Source organism: Pipra filicauda, unplaced genomic scaffold, assembly GCF_003945595.2.
Source record: "Pipra filicauda isolate LSUMZ 115617 unplaced genomic scaffold, ASM394559v2 scaffold128_size5466820_pilon, whole genome shotgun sequence".
Lineage (NCBI taxonomy): Eukaryota > Metazoa > Chordata > Aves > Passeriformes > Pipridae > Pipra > Pipra filicauda.
In genome coordinates this window covers 4,026,695-4,043,676 of record NW_024103751.1, presented here as the reverse complement: position 1 = coordinate 4,043,676, position 16,982 = coordinate 4,026,695, and positions in this window count along the sequence as shown.

Genomic DNA, 16,982 nt, shown 5'->3' with positions numbered 1-16,982 from the left:
GCCTCTTTAGGGGATGAAAATATATGGATATCACATATCACCAGGTTTTTCTTCTCACCGTGACAATGTGACTTTTGCAGATAGCCTGCTGTTCCTAACACATCTCAAAGAGGAGGTGTTTCAGTCTTCAGAGTGAGAAAGAGTTGCCTTTGACTCATCACTGGCTTTTGACAGTTTTGCTGAACTAGGGCCAATAGTTCCTTATTTTCTACTTGCTTAAAATCACAACATATCAAGTTGCATTTGTGTGAATAACATGCTTTGGAATGCTTATTAGTAACAACTAGAATTTAATGGTGTAGTTAATTTAGTTAATGTTTAAAGTTATTTACCAGTCGAAGGATTTCTCTCTTAACCAATACCAAGCAGTTCTATTTGCAAGGTAATTTTAGACTATTTATACTTATTACTGTGTATGTTATTTTCACACTAGACATCACATAGATCTAAATAGGCACACAGTGCCCAGATATCATACCATCAAGGTAATCAGTCTTGCAAGGATTTCTTATTTAGTCAGACCCCTTAGTCCAAGTGCAGATGTTTAGCACATTAAGAAATAACTTTTCTCAGACCACATGTTTGGCTCGATATTTTGAGATACATTTCACACTGAGATCGCAATCTTTATCTTGAGCAAATGGAGATCTAATTAAAAATATATTAACTTGTCTTTCAGCTACCCTAGTTTAACTGATTTCTGAAAGTCAACAGCCTTTCGGTTACATATATCTTAATGGTGGTCTATTACCCTTGATTCATGCAGCTTTCACAGAAATTAATAGGAATTGCTTATACTGAAGAAATTAATTCATATCTCTCTTCTTCTCTGCTAGCATGATTTTGTGAAAATGGAGTAGCTGAAATTAGTGAAATCCTGCAATTTTTACATTTTTTTTCTGATTTGATTTAGACATTCTACTGAAGATTTTATTTATAATTTCTATAGAATTATTTTATGGCTCCCATTTCTTCCAGATGACTACAAACAGGAGCTAATGTAGACAGTTGCATTTTCTGCAAATTTTTAAAGATCCAAGTAGCAGCTCCTTTTCTCACTTCCCTATGGGAAGGACCCATGGATATAAGTCACCTAACTTAAACTGAACAGAGTGCATGCATAGCATGAGATGGTTATGTAAATACCTCTTTCACTGCAATCTGGTCATGACTACAGACTGTCCTCCGGCTTCTCTTGTTTGGAGAAGAATGTTCTAATATAAAGGTGATTGATGTATCATTTACACCTCAGTCTGTCCTAGCATTAAGACAACACCTATCTAGAGTAAACAACCTGGAGAATCATTTGTAGGTGAAATAAATTAGAGAAGGTAAGAGGCCCAGTCCTGCTTAGACCTGCACCTGAAGGTCTGTGGCAACTTTAAAGCGATTTTACATACATGATGCTCACCTGCAATAGACATCAAGTTGTTACCCTTTATTGGACCTTTTCCAGTTTTATTATTTTCTCACTTTGCTCTTTGTTTTGTTTATCAAAAGTATTCCTAGAAAGTTCTGTGATTCATGGAAGTCTAATATTTTCTGTGATGTAATTCCTAGGTATAATTCGGGAGGTAGATACACACTCCGAGAAATCAGAAAATATTCCTGTATCTTAGTAATTCAGTGCTGTTAGGATGAATAAGAATTTTCTTGCATGCATTTCTTAAATGAAATATGCTTCACCGCAGAATACTGCTTGACAGATAAATATTTATTTGCAATAGTTCCTATAGCTCCGCATGTTGCCATTTTAACAATAACAATATTGGCATCAGAGCTTAGCTGGCAAATGTCGTAATAGTGCAGAAATTAGAATGGGATACACCCAGTTCTTAAACAGGTATACATAAGGACTCTTTAATGTCTTTAAAAATATTTTGCACAAATTTTTCAGGCACTGTTTGGACTGTTTTTAAGGCTGCCTCTCCTGTTTTTCCTCTACAATTACTGCTATATTGTGCTTCAGAAGATTGTGGGGTTCTTTGTTTTACAGAGTAGAAGGGGCCAACACCTGCTCTTTCCTATAACATTCATTGATCACTTTAAAAACTCCTTAAAAAATACATTTTTTTGTCTACTCACAAATGACTTGTTTTAAACATCTACCATTTGTTCCTTCAGAAACACTTCTAGAATCTAAAATAAATGCTCGCTAGCTTTTTTTGTGTTTTCTTTTCCTCTTATAAAAATTAATTTGCATGGGGGTTACACATGACTTTTTCTCATTTATTCTAAATTGAGGATGTATTTCATTCATTTTGTCCATAGGTAAGGACACATTTCATTTTTTTAAAATAAATATTATGTGTATCTGGCATTTAGAAGTTTCTTAGTATTTAGATGCCATATTACAGTAAAGTGTTAAACAGGAGAAAGTTAAAAACATGTACTGAATAGAATCAATAACCTATTTTAGGTAGAATCTAACTAGAAATTTCTCTGAGAGCATGGGATAAACGTTTTTAGTACCCTGAGCCATCTTGCTGTGGAAATGCCATCTGGTGTTTAAAAGCAAAGTTTATTTTAGGAATAAACTAGTAAATAGGAGAAGTCCTGAAGATTGATATTCTGAAGATGATATAAGCAACTATAGTTCATTCAGAAGCTACAAATCCACCATCCTGGCTCTGCAAATGTTGTAGTGAGCCACTAGAGCAGTGAAATGGAAAAGTGAAGCTTGAAACATTCATCTCCCAAAGGAGAAGAATGAACTCAGGCCAAGTACGAGAAATAGGAGATGTCAATATATTTTGAATTACTCCTAATGGTTGTAGATATTTAAAAAGGTAACTCAACAGCCAAGAATATAGATGAGCTGGAATCTGAGTTGCACATCCAAACCTAGTTGCTGGTTCTCTTAGAAACCTGTGCATAGCACATGAAATGTACAGGATAAAATGGTGAGGTCGTAGAGGAAAGCTTTCTGAAATACATTGTGTACAACTTTCTCAGTGCAGTTGAAATAAGATGGGTCTTTCTGGTAATTTTTTCCCCCTTTTTCAGTATTTTCTTTCCTCTAAACATAATACAGTGGATGTAATCTCTACTTGCTTCTAATGGAACAGTAAAAGAGAGAGAATAAGATTATCATATACCCATTCCTGTATTGCTGTAACTTGACTTAGCCGTCAAAGACAGTGTGTTCTTTCACCATTCCCCGAGGGAACATGAATGAGCATTTTGTTTTAGAAGGATGCATTTGTGTTTATTCAAAATTTGCATATTCCTATATGTGTTAAAAAAGCAAGGTCACAGGAGTTTACCCTGCATTGATACAGGAAGGCAGAGTGGGTAATGAGTAACATCTTGCTCCTCCATACAGACAGAGGGTAGATTTGGGAATGCTACTTTAGTGAATCTCCGAAACTTCTACACGTGCTTTTGTCCTTCACAGCCCCTTTCAAGTAGGGATGGGGGATACCTAGAACTTGGCAAGTATAAACAGAGGTCCAGCAACATTTTGTGCAGTTTGGAAACAGGTAACAAAAAAACATGGTGGACTTGGACCCATTCTGGCTTGTCTCTTTGCTGACAGTTGGAGATGTGATGGAGTTTGAGATTCACAGGGGACTGAAAGGGAGGAAGGGACAGGAAGGCATAGGTAAGATCTGAAAAGGGCTGGGGAGAAAAAAAAGAGAATTGAAATAGAGACATGGTAGAATGCACACACAATAACAGGGAGGGGGGAAAAAACAGGTGCCAATATGATGAAATAGTACATGAATCCTCCTAACTTCTCCTTAGTGGCACCTTTTCTCCTGTATGAACAAGTATTTAACAAGAATTAATACTGAAATCAATAGGGATTACTTGCAGAGTCAGGTACTACTCGTTGTGACTAATGATGGCAGAATCAGACCTTTATTTCTAAAACAAAAAACAAGATGAAAACCAAATAAATCACTTGGGTTATGCGGCAAGGGGATCTTAGAAGTCCATACAGGCTGCACAACTCCAGTCATCTTCATATTCCTTATTAACTGCCAATCTGTGTTACATTCTGCTTTTACTTAATATTATTTTTGATGGTTGCAGAATCTCTAAGTATATACTTAGCTTTTCTTCTAACACACGGAAAGGTGAGACGTGCTAAAGTTTCTAACAAACTTGGTGAATCTTGGCATCTTGAAAAACACTTAAAACTTTACTTTGAAGTTGTTGATTTGGTGTCTTTTTGGTTTTGTTCTTTGTTGTTGTTGTTTTGTTTGTTTATTTGTTTTGTTGTGTTTTTTAAATCTTCTGTCACTAATACAGTCATATTTTTCCTAGCTGTATTTTCTGTGTCAGAATAGCCCTGAAAGAACCAACGAATACAGGTGAATGATTCGTTCATTTTGTTCACTAATGAATAACTATAGAAATATTGTGTGGGTTTTATGGATGGGGATTTCCATTTTTAACCACATTTCTCTGAACTTTGTTGCTGTATTACTTTGTTCTGTATTCAGTCATTGTTGTAGATGCTAGTTGCATTTCAAGACTCATTTCTTACTTTTTCTTTGAAATATTTCTAGTGTGTCATATTCTGGCTTTGACTTTTCTCACCGAAACAAATGATGTATGGTTTATATGATACACAGAAGACACTGGTATGCTGGTATGTCTACTTTTTGAGGAGTGGGCTCTTTGAAGAGAAACATCCCCACATACTGCAATTTTATGTGAAACTAAATCAAAAGGCATTTTCCAGGAGCACACCTAGTCCACTGCAGCTGGTCCATGGAACCACACTAAAACTAGCCCATTATACCCACCACCCAAAAATGTGTATAATGTCAATGCTGGATCCTTAGCCCCCAGTGTTTGAGTCTACAGATTGACTCCCAGTGTGCAGTTTTACTTGATAATTCTGATGTAGTCACTGTGTATGACAAGAAAAAAAAGGGAGAAAATATTTTAAAAAATTGCTGTTTTCAGGAACAGGATCAGTTTAATTTCAGAGAAGACTCATGGAAGACTTCTCTAGAATATAGTAGAATATTATAATATCCAATAGAATTTCAGAAAGTCTGCTATCTTTTCTACAGAATCCCTTAGGATGCTTCAAAAGCCTGTAGGAAGTATATCATTTTCTCAAATTATGTAAATTATTTCAGAGTAATTTCTATAGGAAATAACTAGTGGTATCCTTATTAAATCCTTCAGGACTTTTCCATAAGGGAGGGATTTCTGTACTTTGGAGATGAAGCTATAGCATTTTATTAACTCTGCTGAGTTTATGCACCTAATATTTAAGCAGATTAATAATGTGTGTGGCAGAGATCTTGGGGCAACTTCACAGGGCCAGTAAGAATAATAGTTAGCTGGTAATACAGCCACAGCATTGAGCCTTTAATTATAAATCATTTATTACAGTAAAAGGTACAAAGAGTGTTTGTCATTATAGTGATTCTTACGCACAACGACATTTTTATTTTATTGCTTTTGTCCCATATTTGGGTTCAAAAACCAGTAGGAAAACATTGTAAATTGACCAGTCCAGTGCTCAGATCTTCAACTGTTTATTTTGTAGTCCTTAAAGTAATGTGAAGAACTTGTAAGAGAATTAAGAATGCAAATTATCTACTGGTATATACATAAAAGATGTCATTGTGCCCTTAGACATTTATTTCTGTATTAGTCCTGAGGGTCAAAACCAAGCCTTAAAAACCAGTCACTTTCTTGCTACCTGTTACATTGTCTCCCTAATGTCTAATTATTTGGGGACATCTGCCTGACAAACTCCTTTTGCCTACTTCCACATGCAAACTGAAGTGTGCATTGGGGTTTAAACATTAGAATGGCCTTTCCACTTGGATATGGCACCTGATAGCAGCATGAAATGTTGAGCAAGCACTGGATACATAATACTTTTCATTTAATGAACTGTTTCTTTATTATTTTGCAAAGCCTGCATAAGATGTTTTCATGGTTTAAAAAGTGTCCTGCATCCTACTTCATAGGAAGGGGACCTCATTTAGATTAACCTGTGACTTCAACAGCAGGTGGTAGAAAGAACCAACTGCTTCAATTATGGCTTTTGCGCATGATTTTCATGTGTTGCTAAGATTATCAGAGGAACCTGATTACATCCCCTTAGACACTATTGTTGGCACAATGATTAAGCTGTTATTTTTTTCTCTTTTTTTTCCCCCACTTTCTTTTTTAAACTGGAAACCTAAAGAGCTTTTTGGCAGGAAGCAAAAGCATTGTGTATAGAGATCAGTAAGATAGTGAGTATCATTGCCCTGTAGCTTATCTCCACATATACAGCTCCCTGGTGGATCCCTATGATAAACATTATTGGAACAATTAGCTGCTGCTGACATAGAATCCAAACACAATGGCAATGGCCAGCAACACTGAGCCAAATATCATGGAGCCAAAACCCATAAAAAAGAAACACCAAGCTACTCTTCCCATTCAACTGCCGTCATAAAACCCTCCCAGTGCTGTGTTTGCATAGCTGGCTTCACCGATATGGCACCGAAACACAAAAGGAGAAGCTGCAGCACTTGTCTTTGTTTAGCTGAAATTACAAGTCATTGAATTAGTATGTCATCTTTATTGCGCTGTCACGCAACGGAGGTGAGGAAGGCTCTTGGTAATGGATGGAAGAGTTTGATGGCCTAAAAGACAGGCTCACAGATGGTTGTCAATATAAAACAGTTTGCCCTTTTTTTAAAAAAAGGCAAGGGGAAAAAAGGCTAAACAGAATAGGTCTCTGCTGATCTGAGTAGCTTTAACTAACCATATTTATGTAAGGCTGATCTTGGAGGAGTCTAGGGCTAGAAGGTGAACCAAGAGTTTGTCTAAAGATTAGGACTCAGAAGTGCATGCTAAGCCATTTAAAAAAATTTAAATATCAGTGAGGCAGCATGACCCGAAAGGTGAAGAAGGAAAGGTCTTGCTCAGAGGAAGCTGTTGCCGCTACCCTTGTGCAGGGAAAGGTACCCTTGTCTGATTCTGCAGCAGCAGCAAAATTCTCATCAGCAGAATCAATGAAGATGCAAAGCAAACTCAGGAGAAGAAGAAACTATTTGTACATTTTAAGGAGCACTGTGATAATCTCTTTCCTTATTTGTTTAAAAAGTAGGTAGGAAAATGGCATTGCTGATCAAAGTTTGCTGTTAGGGTCTAAGATTAATGCTGAACTTTGCACAAACTGTCTGTTTTCACCTGAAACAAAAGACCACTTCTTACCTGGTGCATACTTCATGCGGTTTTCCCAAACTGATGTTACAGTCACATCCAAAAGAAATGATTTACTGAAAGCCTAACTTATTCTAGTCAGTCTGGATTTGCAAAAAAATACCAAAAAAAACCCACGTGTATTTCAGCCAGGTCAGTCTTTTCAAGAAGCATGAAGAAAAGACTATTCAAGCCCCTTGCTGAAATTGCCCAGCGTCTCATTACAAGGTTGCCAGTACTTTGAATTAAGACTGCTACTGTCTGCTCCTCCCTTTCCCCCCTTCGATTTCCTTGCCACCTCTTTGCACTGAAGTCTGAGTGGAAGTAATCTGAGGTAGTCTGAGAGCTGTGAAATGATTCCTCCCTAGTCAGGACTGTTTGACTAGTGTGGGTAAAGCCTGTTCATAGAGAAAGTACCACAGGAAGGAGCCACCCAAGACCAGTGGAGTGCTGCCCCACTTGAGTTCAGGCTTGGATATAAAAGAAGGAGCCACAGAGCACTCCTACAACTTCCCCCTACACCACATTTTTCTGTTTCCTATTTGGACAATTTCTCCTTTATTCATGAGGATAAAGGTGAAAACCAATTGCACGTTATTTTCATACTCCTCAAAGTATCATCAAGGTAGATAATTGCCTGCTCAGAAGTAGTAATGTAAGTCTAGTGGTGGTAGTAGCATTTCTAGAGATTTATGAAAATCAGTTGTAATTTCAAAATGTTGCATTTCTGTAGCCTTTTCCTCACCCTACTGCATCCAGGGCTTTGTTCCCAAGAGCAGGCTGGAATGCTTTTAAAGCAAGCACTCCTGTGTGCTATTGTTTCCTTCTTCCTCCTTGGGACAGCTGAAGGCCACCAAGGCCTGTCCTCAGGGCTCCCCATACAAAGGTAAGCAGATATAAGAGCTATGCAGGAGGAGCACATAAGGCAGGACTGGTGTTGTGGAGGCATTTGAGATACAGAATCATAACATGACAGGAAAACATATTCTGATAATAGCTGCCTTAAGTGGGATCTGACACTTCTCAGAAGAAAATGTTTTCGGTTTCATGTTCCCTGAAATAAATCTTTATCTCTGGGACTGAAAAATTAGTAATTCGGAGGATACTTTGATACTTTATGAAATTTGTGAATATTGTGTTTTATACAACAGTGCAGCAAGTTGAAATTAGTGTCTGCATAAAGTCTTATAAATGTCTATTTAATTTCAGCCAAACACCAGGAGTTTCAATTATTTGTTTTAACATGTTTCAGTTAATTTTTTTTCCCTAGATAGTGTGCAGCATACTCAGATTTCAAGACATTTGCTTATGCATTCTTGAAATGCTATCGCAGACCATGTAATACCATTTTTTTTTGCAGTGTCTGACCAAACAAAATCTAAAATAAGATATGAAGCAAATGAAGAGGAAGACTCTCCTTTTTAATTCTCTCTTTGTTTTTCTTTCCTTATTATGCTGGTTAATGTATCTACTAAAAAGTACTCTGTATTAAACAATCCAGAATTAAGACATATGGATGTCATCTATAAAAATTCCTCAGAGATATAGTCTTCTGTTTCAATTGAGAAATCCATCCAGTATCAATGACCTTTTCATTTAGGGAATACTTAATGTGGTTAACTAGATATGATATACTTTAGGAATGCTTTTTATTGCATACATTTGAATTAAGAGATACACCTTGTAGGGGGAAAATGATGAAACAGCACTCTATTGAGGGTTAAAGATGAATGACGGCCTTAAAGACATTTGTTTTGGTTAAACACAAAGTAAGAGACACTGTCATATTCAAGCCCACAGTGTTATTAAGGTATAAGAGATGAGAACTGAATTCAGTCTCACTTAAATCAATGGGAATTTTGCCTGCTACTGCTGCAGCTGAATTTGAATCATTATAGTTAAATGGGCTCTTTTTTAATCATAAAATGCTTTGAGTCATAACAATATGTATTAATCCTTCTCATTAATTCTTAGAGGCTTGTGTACTAGGCCACTTTAGATGGTGTAGCTCTTCTGGAAAACAAAGAAAAGCTGAGTGTATTGTGAGAACAGATTTTAAAAATACTTGGGCCTTGTGTTTGATTTATTTGTTATTATAAACAGTGAGAAGATATATTGCAGCTGTATCAGAAATTTTTGAATTTTCTGAATTTTATATTTGCTGATGGTTTTTATTTGCTTATATCTTTGTGGAAATATTTGGAATATCACCTATGGGAAAGTTGAAGCAAACAAATAGTTTTTCTGAGTGTCTGCCTTCTCATCAGCCAAATTTTAGTGTAACTAGATTTCTTTTGGTAACTAGATGTATCAATAAACAGAGATGCCTGGAGTTGTGAATGGGACAAATCTGTTTGCATATGGATAACTGACTAAATGCATTAGCTTTTTTGCATTCGTTCTTGCTTCTCCTCCAATTCTGACGTTTTTTCCTACAGTATTAATATTACATTTCCTTTATATTTCTACTCACTTCCCTTGGCTATGCTTTACTTCTCTTAAAACCTTTGCCCTTGACTTTGTTACTACCTGCCTTACCAGGGAGAAACACTCTTCTGGGACAGACTGTCAGTGATGAATGTAAAGCCCTAATTTATGCCTCCTTTTAAGATAAGCCCAAAATACATGGATTGGCACTAGATACCAATTAAAAACCTAAAAAAATACTGAATCCAGAAGTGACTTGCTGTTGGTGATTCAGTTTGCTACCAAGAAATGCCTCCTTCTAAACAATATTTCTGTTACCAAAATTGTATCATCACCATACTTCTATCAAACTCTTCTTTATCTCGATAAAACTGTTAAATTTTAAACATTACTGTTTAAATTTATTATGTGATCATAGGAAGTAATGGAATAGCCTAAGCAAACACTTTTTCTTTTCTTTGGTAATGATGGATGGTTTTTTTAAAGTAACTAAAATATTTTAAAAAAATTAAAATAATGGTTACTTAAGTATAGTTGCATCATTCAATAAGATAATACAGAGCCTGAGGTTTTCCCAACTTTGTTCATATAAAACAATTATAGATTCACCTACTAGATCTTCTTTTGTTTATATCAGCCACAGTATGATTAGACAGCTGCATTCAGTATCTCGTGCTTCTTTTTTTTTCTGGCTTTGGCTGGATTTTATTCTTAGTGCTGGAACTACTCCTAAGCAAACTTCCAAAATTATTTATCTATTGGAATACAGTGTGAAATTTATTGGTTTTGCTTCTTGAGATCACCTAAACCCCAGTTTTTATAGGTTAGAAGATTTTACTTATTAAGCTGACCTTGAATTTTATGTAAAGGATTTAGTTTTCATTCAATAATTTCTTACATTATGTATGTTTTAGTGGCATTTAATGCTTAAATTTTACTGCTGTTTCCTACCTGTCATTCATCTGGAATATTTCCAGCACTTGGAATGCAGAGCACTGTTCGTTCCCATCTGGCTGCTTCTACCTGAAGGTGGTCATGCACTAGGGACTGATTCTGGGAGCACAGGCACTTCTGCACTGTATTTCTGAACAGGAGCCAAACATTTCCCTGCTAAATTCTGAATTTGAAGTTGGCAGTTCCAGGATATGGGGTTTTTATAGTGATGATGACTTGATCCAACAAATTAGCTGTCTGATACATACCAGACTTAAAATATTTAGGTTTAATGTAGTATGCTTGGATTTCAGCCTAAACTTTGTGCCCATCTCCAGAACTGGGATCTGCCCTCAAGATTTATCACCCACTACATCTATGTTAAGCTTCTATCACTAAGTTTATTTGAAAGAACACCAACATTCTTCGTCAACATAGTTTCTGCCTGTATAATAATGCACACAGTATATATATATATATATATATATATATATGGATGTTTTTCCAGCTTTATTTACCTTTTCCTGTGTCTTTAAGAAAATGTTAGCAGAGAAAAGCTTACACTAAATCAGTCTATATCCTTCAGTATGTGAGCAAATGACATAGATGTCCAAGGATGTGACGGGGACCAGCTCACACACTTTTCAGCTGAGCATATGTGTAAAAACAAAAACAAACCTTACTTTTTTTTCTTAGAAAGCACCACGCATTTCAGGCAGTTAGGCAGTAACAGATGTTGGAGACTCAGTAGGAAGCTAGATGTATGCTGGGATGTCACTCAACTCCCCTTAACAAGCTGCTGTGTTGGAGAACCAGTCTCTATATAGGCTCTGCTTAGTGTCTCAGAAATAAGATGACACTAAAATAATCAGCTTCCTATGAATACCAAGTCTCTCTTTTAAAGAATATACTACTTGGGGGCTGTGAGGGAAGGAAGTGTGGGGGGGGTGTGTCTTTGCCTGCAAAGTTATCGCATGAGAGAAATACTGTCTTTTTTGTAATTTCAGTAATTTTAATTTTGGATAGTGGCAGTATTACATTTGTTATAGAAGTATTTAATTGAAAATTGTTATGAAATATGATCCCTCTGCACTTCTGATTGACATGGCTTCAGGTAACATGCTGTGCCATGTCAATAAAAATCTACCTAGTATTAAATAACTACATTTGAAGATGGATATTCTCCATATTTGAGAAGCCAGTACAAGCATATTCATTCACTGTAACACTAAATAAACACATGTTCCTGAGTTCTGATGTGGGAGTAAAGCAGCAATTATAACAAAGTACTGTACCAATCACAGAAACTGCAAATATAACATTAAACTGGGCTGGATGACACAGTATAAGCCAGGCCAAAGAAAGGAGGCTTCATATAGCATGAACAAATCTTATTGACTATACAAAAGATGTTTTCATGCCTGGTATGGTAATGAGTAAGGTCATACCTGACCACATCAAAGTACCCTGAAGATTATAATTGACAGATATCTATCTAGCTTCAAGAGACTGAGCACAGTGACACTGGGGACTCAGAGACATCCTAGTACTGAGGGTCGTACAAGGACTTTGTCAGTCTGAGAGAGATGCAGGACTCTGGAAATCCAAGCAAGGAATTTTATGATTTTTTTCAGTGACTTCAATTATTTGGACCTATCTCTGCCACTGGGGAGTCTGGGATAGGTGTTTTTGAACAGTTTAGCTTTGATTTGGCTGAGGCATTTTCTTGTTTTTCAAATAAACATCAATTTATTGAAGACCCTTTTGGATCTTAAGGGTGTTTGGAGAAATATTTACTACGGTCTGGTCCTTGGGACAAGGGAAACAAACTTCTTACCTTAGGCAAAAGATAGAAGAGAGGGCTGACAGTACCTGACCTGGGGCACTTTGTCACAGGTGCTGAAGGTGTCACCAACAGGCTGACTGAAGTCACTGACAAGCAAGAGGATGGCTGGGGAACCACAAGGGATGACAAGATTAGGGATCTTGTGGTTAGCAGTCACAGACCTCTTCCCTCAGTAATCACAAAGGTATCAGCAGTCCTGGCGTGGGATGATGGGGAAAGATGCTAAGAGCTCGTTGGGAAGAGAGAGATGCCTTTTTTCTGCAAACCAGTATAATCCTTGATGCAGCAGGATAACTTGCAGAGCGCAAATGTTTTTGTCCTTTCTGCCCCACCTCCCCCCTCTCCCCCACTTGCCAATATTTTAAGATATTTCCAAAAGTAATGGGGAGTATGTGTTGGAGAGTTGTATTTGCTTTATAGTCAGCTTTACATATAACAAATGAGCATTCAATTTCTCCTGGGAAATAAGTAAATTGTATTGAAATTGAAACAGTGGCAGAAAAGGAGTAAGTGGTTTGACTTGAACCACAGAGGGAGATTACAAGAGAACAGAGATTAAAATGCAGAAACCCTTACATCATGCTAGAGCTTTGTGCACTGCACCTCCCTTTCTCACTGCCTGGAATTGATGCTTCTTTCTTCTGGGGCAAACCAAGCCACTGCTGGAAAAATGGAGCCTGTGAGCAAACCGCAAAACATCACAGTACCATTTCTGAACCCAGGAGATACATTTGGGGTTTTTTTGGTTTGGTCTGTTTTATTTAAAATATTTATTTATCATTTAACTTTATCGTTAAATATTATTCACTCTATAAATGGATTATTTTCTCAGAACTATGTCTGACTTTGTTACACACAAAAAAAATCCTCACCCATTGTCCCTTTACTGACTACTATTTCCAGATTAATTGTAGATGATACACTGGCTGAGTAGCAAACATATGGAATGAATTGGTCACACGATTATTGTGCATTTATTCAGAAAATGTTTGTTCTAATTTATTATTGATTGATATCCAGTGAATTCTTTTTCACTAGCTAATATTTTATTGTGCTCTATCAAGCTGTAGAATGTTCCATGGAATTGCATTGATTAAAAAAATAAGAAAGATGTCGAAAGATGTCAAAAAATTCCTGAACAGAATATTCCAATTAGATCTGACTAGAGGATTTAGCTAATTTCTAGATGGCAGGTTTTATGGTTTTCAGAAGATAATTATGTGTTTCTTAAATGTTGGTACTTTGAAAAGCTCCTACTGAAACACTTTTTGTTTCATGAGGTGCTTTGTTTATGCAAACAAAAGCCACAGGAGAACTATGCTTAAATGTAAGGATTTTTGTTAGTTTGAGATATAATATATATTGAGTCTTATAAAACAAAAGATTTAGTCAAAACCCTTAAAAAGTGTGATTAATTCTGTTAAACTTTTTTTTTTTTAAACTGTCATATCTTTCTCAATTTTTTATTTGGCAAACTCACTGAATAATTAAGGATTTGAGTAAATGAGATAGATGGGGTTATTCTAGAATTTTAAAATAAGAGTATTTTAAAAAATTACTCAAACTGACTACCTTTTTGCATAAGCTTTGCAAACGGGCTTGTAGATTCTTCAATGTCTTTTTTATTACAGATCTAAATGCTCAGCGTTATTCTCAAAATGACATTGCTTTACAATATAAAGATATTGTGTGATAATGAGTTCTACAGGTGCAAATTACAGAACTCTGAAGAGCAGACAAATTTGAAAAATCATCATGTTAGTTTTTGCTTTTCAGAGCCACTGAATGTCCCATTCATTCTTTTATTCTGAGCAAGCGTAAATAAAGTTCCTTATTTGCCTTCCCTGCAGCATTCAGAATTTTCTGCCAGTTTAATCTGTTCCCATCCACTAAGAATCGGTTTCTTGCATGTCTTTTCACAAAGTCTTTGCATCCCTTTTTCATGGTAAAGCTGAATATCTCCCTGTCTGTCCCCACTCTTCATTGCAAGGTTCTTTGCCTAGGAATGCTTAGGACTAAAAACAACAATCCCCTTAAGGATGTAAACTGATTTATGAAAAGAGATAGGAATGAAAACTAAAGGTGAAAAAGTATAAAACAATATTATTATTAATACTATTATTTTACCATTTTGACTGCTATTTCCTATCTTTGCACTTATGCATACATTTACCCCGAGCTTTTTAGATAAGCCTCAGGCTTTATCTGAAGTGCTTACAGCTAATTTAATATGTGGGAAAGTTCGTCCATGATCTTTGAGATCTTCAGAAAAATATCCCAAATGGGTACATCATTGCAGATATAGGTAACACAAGCCAACAGTAAAACCACAAACGATAAACAAATTTTATCTTTGTTAAACAAATAAGCCTAACTATTAAATGATGTGAAAAACTTAAAAACTCTTTCAACTGAGTGACTTATTCAGTAGCCACGGGGAAAGTCTCTGACTCCAAGCAGTGTCAAGCATTTGACTGGAAGGCCATACACCTTTTTGTGGTTCTGGCTGGTTATAAATGGACCTTGAGGACCAGCTCAGGGGATTTTCATGCTCCTTCCCATGTCTGCTGATGAAGACCATTCACTTTCTACCACTTCCTAGCACCCTCCTTGCACAGAAGCCTTGTTGATCATCATGGTACTTGAATCTGACAGTCTCATTGCCATAGAGTCACCCATATTTTTAATATACTATTTGACCACGCTTACTCCTAGAAAGTCAAGTGAAAGTTCCTCTTGCTATCACAGAAGTGCTTGCACTTGATTTTTTTTTTTAATAAAATGGAAACTGGTATGTAGCAATCACCTAATCTAGAACAACTGAAGTAATATTTTAATAATACTTGAAGTAATTAACAACTCCCCAAAACACCTTGGAGAGGAAGAATAAAATCCAGTTGGTGTCCAGAACGAAGATGAGCTGCTCTTTTTCTCTCACGTTAAAGCAGATGATAATTCCCTGCAACTTACTTGGAAGGGAGCTTGAATAGCCATACAGTCATCTTCTTCCACCCCCGGTTTTATTCTGAGTCTTAACTTTAAAGACAGAGGCTGGTTTATTTTGTAGAAATAAGTGGGAATGTTAGAAAAGGCTAAATATCATCATAAACCAAAACATTATGATACTAGAAACCCTTAGGAGCAACACTAATGCTTTTAAATGAAGGTTTTATTTGTCTCTGAGCTGCAAAAGGAAGTCACTAATGAGATGTCATTTACATTCTAACACCTGTTAAATGGCACTTTTCTCTTTCCCCAAAGAGAGAGATGTTTATGAATGTTTGCAGTTTTCTGAGTGTATCTACAAGAATTTTATTTTCATAATAAATGCTGTATATTTTTCCTGTATATACTTTGGGTACACCAGAACAGTATTGGGAAATATCAGGAGCTTTTTTGGTTTTATTAGATTTATTTGTCATTTTTATATAAATCTAAAAGGGAATGTCTAGCTTACAAAGAAATTTCATTAATCAAGATTTAACACAATTGCGCATTTAGAATGTGATTTGCAGCAGTTACAGTGTAAGAACTGCATGTAATTATACCTCCATTTAAATGAAAATTAAAAGCTTGTGTTGTAGCAGGGTACATGTGTTGAATATACTGCTTTACAGAATAAGCCCTCCAAAGCAGAATACCTGAAAATGCAGTTTCAGTTGGTTCTGTCAGGGAACTGCTGCATGCTGTGACTTTTAAGATTGGGACTTGCATTAAAACTGACCAGAGGGAAAGATGGGAAATTACAGGAAAGCAAATGATCTATAACAATACAAGTTGATATGCTTCTGTTAGATAAGCATAATGCAAGTTTCTTTCAATCATTTCTAAAGTAGTTTGGTGTATAAATTAACTCATTCAGTTAATAAAAAAAGTCAGAATCCACAGAGGCTTGTGCTGGAAATAAGTTCTGCAGAGGAATTTGAAGAAGAAATTAAATTAGTATCAGAATTAGAACTAGAATCAGAATTAAGTAAGTGAATATTAGGGAGCCAACAGCTTTAGCCGGTGCCCTTGTTGAGTGTGCCTGTCACCCATTAAGTATGGGATTCACCTGGGGATTTTTGTTTCCCAATTCCGGTTCAAATGCCTGCAGTTGGCATGTCTGCTGTTTGTCTTCCAGAGATGGCTCCTCAGGTACCAGGCACAGCTGCATGGCACATCTGGCATCTTGTGCAGGGGAAAGGCAAGGTGCAATGACTCTGAGCGTAGCCTTGGCATGATGTCCTCTCCATTGGCCCAATGCCATTTTGTCAGTTTGTTTCTCTGTCCAGCTTAGAGGCAGCACAATCCCAGCACGTGACAAAGGATGGCAGGAGAGAATAACACAACTGAAATGGCTGGTGCAACTCAGCTTGGTGTGATGTGGTGGCATTCTGGAAGCTGATCCCAGAGCCAACTGGAGAGTTGGAAATAACATTTGGATCTCCTAAATCTCAGTTAGGGGTTCTACCCATGAGGTGTTGTTATGATCTGATTAGTCAGACATGTCTCTGCCCAAATTAAGGTGCAAATGAAACCATATACTGAAGTCAATAATACGGATTTTATTTAACAGTAAATGTGAGGTAGAGAAATAGAAAGAAATAGAAAAAAAGGAGGG